Source organism: Canis lupus, chromosome 11 (assembly GCF_011100685.1).
Source record: "Canis lupus familiaris isolate Mischka breed German Shepherd chromosome 11, alternate assembly UU_Cfam_GSD_1.0, whole genome shotgun sequence".
In the NCBI taxonomy this organism is placed as follows: Eukaryota; Metazoa; Chordata; class Mammalia; order Carnivora; family Canidae; genus Canis; species Canis lupus.
In genome coordinates this window covers 34,077,012-34,089,832 of record NC_049232.1, presented here as the reverse complement: position 1 = coordinate 34,089,832, position 12,821 = coordinate 34,077,012, and the positions used below count along the sequence as shown (strand labels likewise).

Below are 12,821 nucleotides of genomic sequence, written 5' to 3'. Positions count from 1 at the left end.
CCATGGAGGTGAAATTGGTTGAAAACAGCACATGTTCTTTGTCATGAGGTAAAAGCAGAAACCAGTTCAGTGTCACTGTGCAGGTGAGCCTGTTTATTTTTAATTTTAATAACATGAAAATCACCTCTCCACAGGTAAAAGCCACACCTTCCAGTATCAGCTTTATGACATCTTTAGGTATACTTATATGATACTGTTATCTCCCATTTTCCTCAGTCTTTGGTCTTATGTCTCACTTGGATCAGAATTTGGGCCCTTTCAAATCCTAACACTGGTTAAGGGATGGACATATGAAATTAACCCCATTCAGTTCAGAAAAGTAAGTAATATATGGAACACAACTTGAAAACTAGGAACTTCCTTCCTAGCTTTCAGTTTCTTGAATGCAAAGTCTGATGTGCGTACCGCATTGGAACCATCCAGAGCACTTGTTAAAAATTCTTACTTCTGGGCCCACCCCAGACCTACTGGATTTCTGACTGTAAAGGTCAAAGAATGAACCATCTTCAACAAACACACAAGATGGTTATTTATTTTAAATTACTTTTAAATTACATAAGGAATAAAAATATATTATTTCCAAAGTACTGCTCCCTTCTTCTCTCCAGACATCCACATATCACATTTCCCATCTTGTCGGCTTGCCAAAGCAACCACCATTTTTGCTTCAATATGAATCCTGGTAGACCTTTTTCTTTGATATTGGGTATGAGCTAGTATTTGCAAGATTTTTCCACCATAAAGCTATATAATTCCCTCCTTTCCATATTCTATTCTTTTGAAGGAAGTCACAAAGTCCAAGCCACATGGAGGCTAGGGGAGGAGGTGTGGCTAAGCCCCACCTCCTGGGGGAGGCGTACTGTTTACAAAAGGTGGAATTCTTCTGCAAGGAAGGTTTGTCTCTTCTCTCCTATTTATTTATTTATTCAATCCTCTATATCAGCATGGACTCCTGTATATTTATTTTACATTCTGGGTTCTAACCCAGTAATATATTATTTTATTGTTTATAATGTACTGCTAAAACATGTTTATTTTATTGCTCAAAATTGTTCCAATTTTGCCACTGGAAGCTCTTTTGTGTTGGTTTCTCTGTCCCTTTGACATGCCATCACCATTTGTTTTCTGAGCACTTCCTTATTTTTGAGACACCACAAGATGCTCCAGACTCATTTTGTGTTTTCCCTCTTTTGTTTTTACATTTGATAAATTTCTATATATATTTCAGATGATTTTTCTTTATATATTTTAGTTGGGTGTTGTGTAAACATTCATAAGTGTTTTTTTCATCTCTTGCTTGTCATGTAATTTTGATATCGGGATAATTATGCATATCTTTCTTTAAGGTTTTCTTGTGTGTCTTAAGAAGATGTCCCTTACTCTTTTCATAGAAACACACTGATATTTTCTTTTAGTAAATTTACAGTCATGTTTTTACTTTTACAATTTTAATACATTCAGAATTTATTCATGCATGTGATACGAGAAAAAGATACAGCTTTATTTTTTTCCACATAAATAATTACCCTCACATCATTCTGCCTTGTGTGGGATTGTCATTCTATCATCTACCATATTCATACAAAGTGAGTCTGTTTGGGGGTTCCCTTTTTTGCTCCATTGATCTCTTTGTCTATTCCTTCACCAATATAACACAGTTTCCATCACTAGAACTTTTTTTTTATAATAAATTTATTTTTGTATTGGTGTTCACTTTGCCAACATACAGAATAACACCCAGTGCTCATCCCGTCAAGTGTCCCCCTCAGTGCCCGTCACCCACTCACCCCCACCCCCCGCCCTCCTCCCCTTCCACCACCCCTAGTTCGTTTCCCAGAGTTAGGAGTCTTTATGTTCTGTCTCCCTTTCTGATATTTCCCACACATTTCTTCTCCCTTCCCTTATATTCCCTTTCACTATTATTTATATTCCCCAAATGAATGAGAACATATAATGTTTGTCCTCCGATTGCCTTACTTCACTCAGCATAATACCCTCCAGTTCCATCCACGTTGAAGCAAATGGTGGGTATTTGTCATTTCTAATGGCTGAGTAATATTCCGTTGTATACATAGACCACATCTTCTTTATCCATTCATCTTCAGATGCAATGAAATGCTGGGACACCTGCACCCCGATGTTTATAGCAGCAATGTCCACAATAGCCAAACTGTGGAAGGAGCCTCGGTGTCCATTGAAACATCACTAGAACTTTAAAACATTAAGAAGGGCATGTGATGTAATGAGCGCTGGGTATTGTGTAAGCCTGATGAGTCACTGACCTCTACCTCCAAAACCAATAATACATTATATGTTAATTAATTGAATTTAAATAGAATTTTAAAATAAAATATGTCTTAATTTGTCTGGGCATGGACTTTCTTATGTATGCCAGTTTTGAGAAACCCAGTAATCCAATGCAGGGTTTCTCAATCTTAGTACCAGTGACATTTTGGACCAGATAATTGTTCTGTGGACTGTCTGTGCCTTGTAAGGTGCTTAGCAGCATTCCTAGTCTCTGAACACTAGATGACAGTGTCACTCTCTTCCCCTTGTGACAACCAAAGCTGTCTCCAGTTGTTGCCAAGTGTTTTCTGGGGGACAAATTTACCCCCAGTTGAGAGCCACTGGCCTTACGTAATGAATGAAAATCTTGATATAGATTATTATATTCTTGGGTATGGTAAAGCTGGTAATGCTGGAGAGCACATGGGAGCATTGCACTTCCCTGTCCCCTTGAAATTAGGCTTCGATATTTGTCTTTGTCATGACATGATATGTGTCCCCACTAAGTGGAAGCATTTAAAAGTCAATGTTGACATTTCCATGTTCCCCCTTTCTCCTGTCATGGAGAGTTTGAAAGCATGAATTACATGGTAATGTATCTTCCGGGGACTTAGTTGAGCAGAGCCCCTACTAAGTCACATTGAACATATAGTGTAAACTAGAAATCAACATTTTAAGCCAATGGGGTTTTTGAGTGTTTTCTATTTTAGCATAATTCAGACTATCCTGACTGCCTCTCTACTGTGACTTAATTAGAAAATTATTGATGTCCTCTCTTTGCCTTCAGTGTCTCAATGCTGGGGGTGGGGGTGAGCAAACAAGCTATCTAGGCAAGTGAGGTTGGCAGAAACTTTTGTTCTTCTTTATTAATGCTTCCAGATACCAATTAAAGAACTGGGAACTAAACACTCTCGTGACATGAAGAGAGGGTTCTATTCCAAGCTCCATCAGAAGCAGGAGCATAGTTTTCTTGCATCTGTTTGATGGTTTCACTTTGGCAAAGATGCTTCATATTATTGGATATTCTTTTAAATACTGTATCCCTAGGAAAATCCCCCCAAAAAACAAAACAGGGTCAAAGAAAAATAGATAAACACCTTCATAATTTTCACGGAAAAAAATCACAGAGAACTGCATTTGAACTTGGGCTTCAGTCTAATCTTGGGCTTGTTTTTACTTCTATCTGCTTTTATCAGTACTTCTAAAAACATTTCATGATTTAGTCTCTAGATGTATCGGGTTAGAGGCCTTGCTAGTGACCATTATTCTCAAATCTAGGAAATAAATCACATTCAACAAAACAGTACAATGACCTCTTCAGGTTATTTTATGGTAGAGGCTCCCAATATTTTCCCATGTTAGCTGCAGAGCACTTCTCTCATACAGTCATCAAAGGCTTGTATAATACAGTGTCTATATTTAAATGTTCTGTGCTCTCTGCAAATCATTCCCAATGCCAGTGAAACAAATTCTAAGGAGTTACTCTGTGGAGAGTTTGGATTATTTAAAGAGCCTCCAGCTCTCCACACACCCTTTGGAGCCATTTCCCTGGAACGGAAACTCTCTCTCTAATTTTCTAAATTGGTAGGTGTGCACCATTACTCACCAAGCAAATTTATTGCTTAAGAAAGTGGAAACAAATGTCATTGGCTCATGCCAGTTATAACTCCAACAGGTGTACAGCTCTCCTGCCCATCTACATCATCCCATTTCCCTTCTCTTTGGCACCCATTTGCCAGAGACTACTTATTTATGTTACAATTGTTCGGAACCCAGTTCTGTGGGATCCTGCCAGGCAATGTCATTTTCACTGTAAGTGACTTTTGTAAACAAATGAAGTCAGTTCTATAATGGGGGGCTAATGGTAATGAAATTCAATTGCTTGAATGTCAACATTGGCACTTTTGATCACTAATATTGAATGGGTCCTTCATGTATCAAAACATTGGGAGCATTTACGCTCAGGAGCAAGATCATTTCTTTGAAGTTGTTCTGTGAACAATATGAGAACAAAAACGATGTTAATAATGGGAAAAAGTCTTTCCAGAATCCCCCCAATGCAAGACTGTTGGGTGCATAGTTGGCTCTCAATAACCTCAGTGAAAACACCCAGAGCGCACCATCATCTTTGATTGCCAAAACAAAGACTTGATAGTTTTACAAAAGTATCTGCACTGAGAAAGCGAGTAGTCAAATTTCTAAACTATGCTTGTCTGGAGAGTGTCATACCATTGTTTAAAATAACCCTTCTGTTGCTCTTCTAGATGACAGCATGGAATATCTTCAATAGAAAGTGTGGAAATGTGACTCTGCATACTTTTATTACAGTAATTATGATGATAATAGCAAATTTATGGTGTGTTTACTATGTGCCAAGCACTGTTTGCTAAATGCTTTCCTGGATTGATCTCTATAGGCTCCATGAAAACAAGATACCAGCAGTCTATCCCCAATAGCTGGAGGCACATAGAGTGCCTGGTACATGGAACTGTTTTCTATGTACTTGTTGAATGAATGAATGATCACAGAAACCCATCTGATCTTCATTATTATCACCTGTTTGCCAATGAGGAAATTAAGCTCAAAGGTCACCCATCTCCAATAACTGGAGGAGGAGGATTTGAACACAGGTTATCTGCCCATAAAGCCTGTGCTCATGAGCCCTGTGGTGTCCGTTTATTCTTTCAATTTTAACCTGCAGAAGAACAGAAAATTCAAGGAAAACAGTTTCACAAGGATTCACTGTTTCCTAGTTTCCCCCAACTTATTACAGTAATTATAGAGGGGCCAGTACGAGTCTAGTTTCCCTGCCCATTCTGGGAAGAAGTGTAAATGCAGGGTAAATAAAGAGTGTCATGTCTGAGGAACCAGGACGTGAGGGATTAGAAAATTATAGACATCTTGTGCAACTTTGATGAGATTTTACTGGTCATATCACACCAATCATACAGGTCTTTCTGTTCACATAAAGTACTCATGTAATCACGGACACCTACAACTGACCTCTTCTTGGAAGATGACAAAGAATTCATTGTACAGGGCTTTATTAGACAGTTACAACAGGTGAAAACTTCTGCATTCCTTTTTCATTATGCCTTTGGCACTTCTGGGAACAGGAAAGGCACTGGGTTGCTTACATACCTGACCAGGGCCACGCAATTTTGAGCCGGCCAGAGTAGCTACTCTTGGGTGAAGCAGTAGAGAATAATGCCTTCATTGTCAAGTGAGCAGGAAAGCCTGCAGCTGCCCTGCTGAAAGGTAAATAGGAGGGGAGATTCTCTTCACATAAAAACCAATTCTAATGCACCCTACATTCCTTGGACCATCACATCAAACCACACGTGGCATGAAAAAGTGCAGATTTCAATTTAGGTAATGTACACGCCGTTGAAGGTTAGCAGAGGACCATGACCAGGCCAATTCATCTTCAGTAGATTAATGTCTGGGTTAGGCAGGTATGTCATAAAACATGGCCAATGCAGGGAGACGCTCAGGGCTCGCCTCCTTTTTCTCTAATGCACTGCAATGCTTGCCTGCAAGAGAGCTTTGGTACTAGTAGGGCTATTGCTTTTAAATGTTGCCTCTGACCCAGATAATGTCAAAATGTCTGAATGCATGTGATCCTCCTTTTCCAAAAGAGCATCTCTAATGTAATGCAAATGCACATTGTAGGGGAAATTCCAGCTGAGAAAATGAGGCCTTATATTTCTAAAACCATATACATGTCAATAGCCCATTATTCTCCTGTTTTAAATGTAATTGCAGCCCAGCTTTGAATGAATTCTTGAAATAATAAAATACATTGAGTAGCAGTCACTGACTCTTTGCAGTTATTTTATGCTTGCTCTTCCTTCCCTCCATCCCTCCCGGCCTCAAAAAGCATGAAGAGGTGGTGGAGAAGGTAGGGGAGGAGAGAGAAAAGCAAGTCAGATTCCTAGTCTCAAGCGTGTTTTCGAACACTGTGTGCAAAGAGACTCTGCGGCATTACAACATCGGTGCCTCTGAGCCATTTATGTAAATGTATCGTGCATGGTCCGATTTTGCATGACAAACCATTTCCAGGCAATTAAGAATACTTATAATTGTTTTCTTGGGTAGCAACTTTCTTCAATTTCCAATTGTCATTTAAAGCTAATGTTTCCTGTAAAGCCTCGACAGCAATCATTTTGAATGAACACTTCAAAATGGCTTTCTTTCTTAGTCATGGAAGCTGTCCTGCCTCTGCTTGATAAATTTAACAGGTGTGGAGGACACCCTTTATTGCCAGAACCGGTGAATTTAAAGGGACCATTAGTTAGCTCAAACGCCTTCTGATCTCCTCTCTGCTCTTCCCACCCTCTCCTTTTCTCAGATTGTCTAAGAAAGGCTTCTGTGGTTAAGGGTAACATGGATTAATTTTACATTTGGGAGACCCACAGTGATCTTACTCATGCTTTTCTCTCTTCAGAAGCTAATTGAGACCATGCCTCATTTTAATAAGTAAAATTCAGATGTTGCAACTTCCTGGAATACAGGTGTGAAACTTACCAACGATATTTCCAAAAATAGCAAGGGAGACCCTTTTCAAAACCTAAATAGAATGTTAAGGCAGCACATCCTACACATTTGCAGGAATTCTGACTTCTCACTCACTTTTCCCTTCCAAAATATCAGAGTGAAATATAATTCTCTATCTGAAAAAGTTCTTGAATTCAGTGGTTCCCTTACCTGTGACTTGGGTTAATTTTTATAAGGGGAAGATTGCTCCAGTTCAAATTTTTCTCATAATTGCCCATAGGAAAACACCTTTGGGTGATTGCTGTGATTCTTTGGCCCAAGGCTCTCAAATCTGCTTTCTAATCTTCTTTGATTTCCGAGTTCCATGATAAACCATGGTGCCACCTCCTAGAAGAAAGGGTCTCTTGAGTTGATCATCTAGAGTGCTTTTTGCTGAATAAAAGCACATAATACTCAACAAAATACTCAACCAAAAGTTGCTTAAAATAGAAAACATTCTTTGTTTCCACAATAAGATGGCCAGAAGAGGTGATTCCTGAGTTGTGTTTGGGACTTACTGATAGATGAAGGCCCCTCTCTTTCTAAGCTTCTGTTCTTTGTATTCTCAGTCCTGGGAAGAGGTCTCCCCTGATGATCTCAGAATGGCTGCCGATGTTTCAATCATCAAAATTTTTTGGAAGCACATTCTAAATGGAAGGACGATAAGAAGTGATGGCAGAAAAAAGTCTTCTTCATACTTCTTATATCATCCCATTGACAAGAACTGCTCTTATACCCACCTTATAACCAATAACTGACAGAGAGGAAAGGGTTATTTATGTGTCTCTTTATTACAGCAGGAGGCCCCTCCTGGAACTGAGCACATGGCTACCCAACAAAACTGGAGTTTTCTTAAGTAAGGAAGAGAGGTGGAATGGTAGACAAACACCTCATAACGTTTGACCCATTAAGGTATAAAGGAAGTAAAGTGCCACCTTATTCCAATTAGCCATTCGATTCTTACTTGTTCTCTCAGATAAATGAAATGCCTCTTAATCAGATTGGGAAAACTTGACAGTGCAGTCTGGTCAACCGGTATTTCAGTCCTCAATCAGAATCAACTTTCCACTTCAGTGAAAAAAAATTGTATCACATACTTGCATCAAGTAAGATACTAGTTTGTTTTCCCTGGGCAAGTTTGGCATTGCAAAACACAGATTGCTTTGAAACTCAGATAGCTTTTAACTTGGCTTTACAGAACTGTGATTATATGTTTCAATAGAAATTATAAAAAATTGTGGTTGGACTTCTAGTCAGCCCCCCAAACCCTATACCTCCCAGGAGCTCCCTGGAGTATACTGCTGACTGTACCCCCGCACTTACATCTTAATTGTTTCCTGAACAATAGTTACAAGTTAAGCAGCTGTAAGTCTTGGGTCACCTGTATAAATACTTGGAATTTACCCCCAAACTCTGGTGTTATGCCAAACAATTTGTGTCCTAAAGCAATCAAATCAATCCTTTGCTATAGCTACAATTTATTTCTTTGATGTCTCAATGAGATCATCCTTAAATATTTGAAAGAGATGCAGTGCCCTTCCTGCAATTGTCACTTGGCTTGGAGCCATATGGATTTGCTGCTTCTGATCGTGTAATCCGCATAATCAAAAGTTTTTCCACCTCAAGAGTCAGCCCATTCCATTTTATTACTCCATGCTGATTGCATCAGCCTAGGAACAATCGATGCCATGTGGCACCCTTTGCTTCAGTAGCAGCCTTAACGTGGTCAAACATGAATTTACCTCTTTGGGAGCCTTATGTACTTGAAGTAGTTTTAAAGATAAGGGTTAAAAAGGTCTAAGAATATTTACAAGGACTTTTTATCATTAAAAATTCTTGATTGTATAATGGGATGCCTTGATAATCAGAGGAGTTTGGCTACCAGTGGCCCCAACATCTTGTTCTCTGTCATATGTGAGGTCTGACAAGAGCCCAAGACCAATATTGCAGGCATCCAGTGCACCTGATTTTCTTCTCTTCCCTGCTTCCACTTCAGTATCACCGATTCTGTCCGCTGGTGCAGAGTTGGAAGGTTAGAAGCAGGTTATGATGACAGTGAAGGTTGAGGAGGTGTCAGGGAAAAGGGAAGGGGTTGGAGAAGAGGAAAATCCTCCTGGGGAATGGCAGAAAGGAATAGGGAGACATTAGCTCCTAGAGGTACCTAGAGGATGTAAAAATATATTAACAAGTATGATGGGAACTGCCTATAGTGGAATCCCCAAACATTATTGACCAAGGTGTTACGAAGAACCTCAGAGCTTTCATCTTTCTTTAATTTATGTCACAGATTGCATTCAGATAAATTCCACCTCTTATCTGTTTCTCATCACGCTGAACTTCTATCAATGTTTGTAACCCCGAGGATAGACAAAACTAAAATTAGCTCCACTTCAGTCTGCAGGGGGAATTTGTTGCAGATAAAAACAGTCTCTTTAGGTCTTTACGTCTATAGTAGTTGATTAGTCCCTGCAGTAGGGAAAATTAAATTTTGTGGTTGAGACCCAGCGTGCTTGGATGGTTTAATAATATGATGGCCATCATCCAATGGCTAACAACCAAGAACTAAGGTACACTCTGTACTTTACTCCCTCATGCAACACCTGAAAATCCTGGGGCGAATCAAACAGCAAATTAAAGCTCAGACAACCCTCACCTGCAAACCATGCACGGTATAAGGAACTCATTTTAATGTTTTTTGGCTGAAGTCATAGAGGATAGGGATACAGAAGAATGGCCACGAAGGAATCCTGGTAAGTTCTGAAAGCACCATAGTTTGTGATGTTTTTCCCCTTTCCAGTTTCCTATTACTTTATGCTTAAAAGTTAGTGACTTTTTTTCCTCTCCAAATTCCAGGAAGTACAGGAGCCAAGCTGAACACTGGATAGAAAAAAAAAGTCTTCTCAATAGGTGTATATGCAAAGGGTTGGGACCATTTGGAAAGAACAGCATTCGAAATTTAACTTTGTGTCTGTGGAACAGCCCCTCTGATCCTAAGCTGAAACTCCTTGCAGTGACCAATTCAGGGGCTCCCTTGACTCCAAATAGTGTCAAGCTGATGAGAAAAACCAAACAGGCAAAAGTACCACTTTCAAATGGATCTTGAATTTTTTTTTTAAAGATCAGATCTGAATGTACGACAATGTTTATTTTAATGATATGCATTTATATTCTCAAAGAAATCCCCAGAGAAAAATTTGGGTATTTTAATGGATTTATAGTGGGTGTGGGTAGTGGATTAGGGACAGAGTTCATAAATAAGCTGAAAACAACCACGACAGAAGATATGTGTCAGTTTCTGTCATCGATATAACAAGTTACCACAAGCTGAGTGGCTTATAACAATATAAATGTATTATCTGACAGTTTTGGAGGTCAGAAGTCCTAAAATGAAGGCGTTGGAAAGACTGTGTTTCTATTGGAGGCTCTAGGGTGAATCAGGTCCTCCTTTAGATTCCAGAAGCTACATTCCTTGACTGGTGGCCCCTTCCTCCACCTTCAAAGCACTTCACTCCAATTTCTGCTGCATACCTCTCTTCTCTCTGATTTTGACACTTCTGCCTTTTTCTTACAGACATTTGTGATTACACTGGGCCCACCTGGATACTCTAGGACACTATCCCCATCTCAAGATCTTTAATTGCACCTGCAAAATCCTCTTTTTCCACACGAGGTAACATATTCAAAACTTGGAGGATTAAAAGGTGAACATCTGGGGGGGGCTGTTATTCAAGACTCCCACAGAATATTTTAAGTCAACTTCCAATTCAATTGTTGATTCTGGGATGTGTGCTCTAAATTCCTTCTCAACAGGGGAGGGAGAGTGTGCGGTCTCTATACCACTGTGAAAATTCTTTTCTAAAACTCCATTCTGAGAGCAGAGAGATGAGAGTGCTTTTGCTTCCAGTTCACAAAACTTTAAGAGCTTCCCATAATGTAAAATAAAATGTAAATACATGCTTAGCAAACCATCCAGTTTTTCCCAAATGGTCCCAACCCACTTTTCACTGTTATTTCCACTTAAATTCACTCACCCTATGGTGTGTTTTCTTTCTCACAAACCTTTACTTAAGCTACTCCCTCAGCCAGTTCTTACATGTGATCAACATCTAATCCATTCTCTAACAGCTATTTCATATGCCACTACCTCCATAAAGGGTTTCCAGAGAGTTGAATTTGGAATTATCATTATTGCAATTACTAACAAATGCAAAGGATGTAAGGCTCAAAGAGATTTCATATACATGATGTCATTTGTTTCCAAACCCTATTAATATTAATTGACTTCCTTCATTTCTAGATAAAGAAATTCAGTCTCAAAGAATTTGGAGTCTTGTGAAACCAGAATCTCTGAATCCAGACTCGTTTGTTTTTACTATTTTTTATAGCCTCTCTCTAGGTCGTCTCTGTTGTCTCCCCTTGATGTTTCCCTTCAAACTTGTTTCTCTTTTATGGCATTTGTCATAGACTTTTGTATCCTAGCTACTTGTATTTACCTGCTCATATCTGCCCTTCTGTAGGCTCTGAAAGCAGGAACCCTGTCTTGCAATTTTGTATTCCATATAGACCCCAAGAAAAAGAACTGTCATTTATTGAGTGCCTATTGCATGCCAAGAACTTCCTATTTTGTATATTATTTGTACTTCCCACTTGTGAAAAAGGTATTATTATTTTCACTTAATAAATGAAGGCATTGGGATTTAGAGAAATTGCATACATTTTTCATGAATACACAGCCGGTCAGCATGATTCTCAAGCCATATTCTTTCCATACGCCCTGCTACGTACACACTCAATAAATTTTTGTTGAAGTGAAGCAAATACCACTGTAGTATAACTATTGTGAAATGGGTTTTCCTGAGGGAAATGGTAAGGTAAGTGTGGAATTTGCCTTGAGGTGAAGCTCCAGGATTACATTCTGAATGCCAAAAACCATGGGGGGGGGGAAAAAAAAAAGGAGAAAGCTTTGTGTGTCCACCTTATATTTTGAGGCCACCAAAATACCTTCCCCTATCAGACAACTGACACTTGAAACCAAAGCTTGCTTGAAAGGCATGATTTCACCCTTCAGTAAATAAAAAGTACCTTACACTCAGTTAGCCAGGAGAAGTGATTTAAGTTTTATTTCTGGATAATAATTGAGTAACACTTTGGTATGTGATTCACTGCCAAGTGGACGCCGCTGGTTTCACACAGCTGTAGTTAGGGATGACAAGAGCTATTTACTCGGAAAATGATAATGCAATTGGATGTTGTACTGAACCCAAGGGCAAGATAATTTCTGTTATGCTGTATCACAGCCCTACAGTTAGAGTCAGTTTGGTCAGCCGGTAGGTAGAGCCTATGTGGTTGACGCTAATTCATAAGATTCAGTTATAGAAAAAGAAAGTTTACCTTTATTTCAAATTAAATCAAATGGGGCAAAGATTAAGACCCAGTCAATTGGTATTTTCCAGATTCATAGTTTACTTTTCAAGCATATAGAATGTGTTTTTCCCTTTAGACTTGTTTAACTAAAATGTTTACACTTTTGACTCGGTAATCTCACTCTTGGGAATGTACACTAAGGAAATGATTTAAAATAAGAAGAGAAGCAATAGGCATATTTTTTGCAGCATTATTTCTAATCATGAAACATTGGAAAAAACCTAAATGTCCAGCAATCAATGAATGCCTCACAAATTATGGCACATCCTCTTAAGGGAAACATTATGCTGCAATCAAATTGTAATTATGAAGGCCATTCACTAAACAAATATACAAAACCATGTTGCAATATGGGAAATGTTAATGATGTACAAGTAAGTGAAACAGTGGAATGCAAGCCTAGTTAAGGTATCCCATTGTATGATTTGGGATGCAATTCACATATACTGGTCAGATCCCTTTGGCCAGTAGTGTTACAAAGTCCAGGCTAGTCTACCAAGTCCTCAAGCCATTCCCATTACAGAACTGGAGATTTGCAAAGGCTTTTCAGCGTCTGAGAGATAGAAGAAGTCTGG

At 39.0% G+C, this 12,821-nt stretch overlaps 1 long non-coding RNA gene across 1 annotated transcript; it reads left to right on the top strand.

Moving 5' to 3' along the window:
• Positions 1-9,425: 9,425 nt before the first annotated feature.
• On the top strand, positions 9,426-11,528 carry LOC106559528. The gene is made up of 3 exons (XR_005366763.1): positions 9,426-9,572; positions 10,394-10,492; positions 11,120-11,528. It is a non-coding gene; the product is annotated as an uncharacterized LOC106559528 (long non-coding RNA).
• The last annotated feature ends 1,293 nt before the right edge of the window (positions 11,529-12,821 follow it).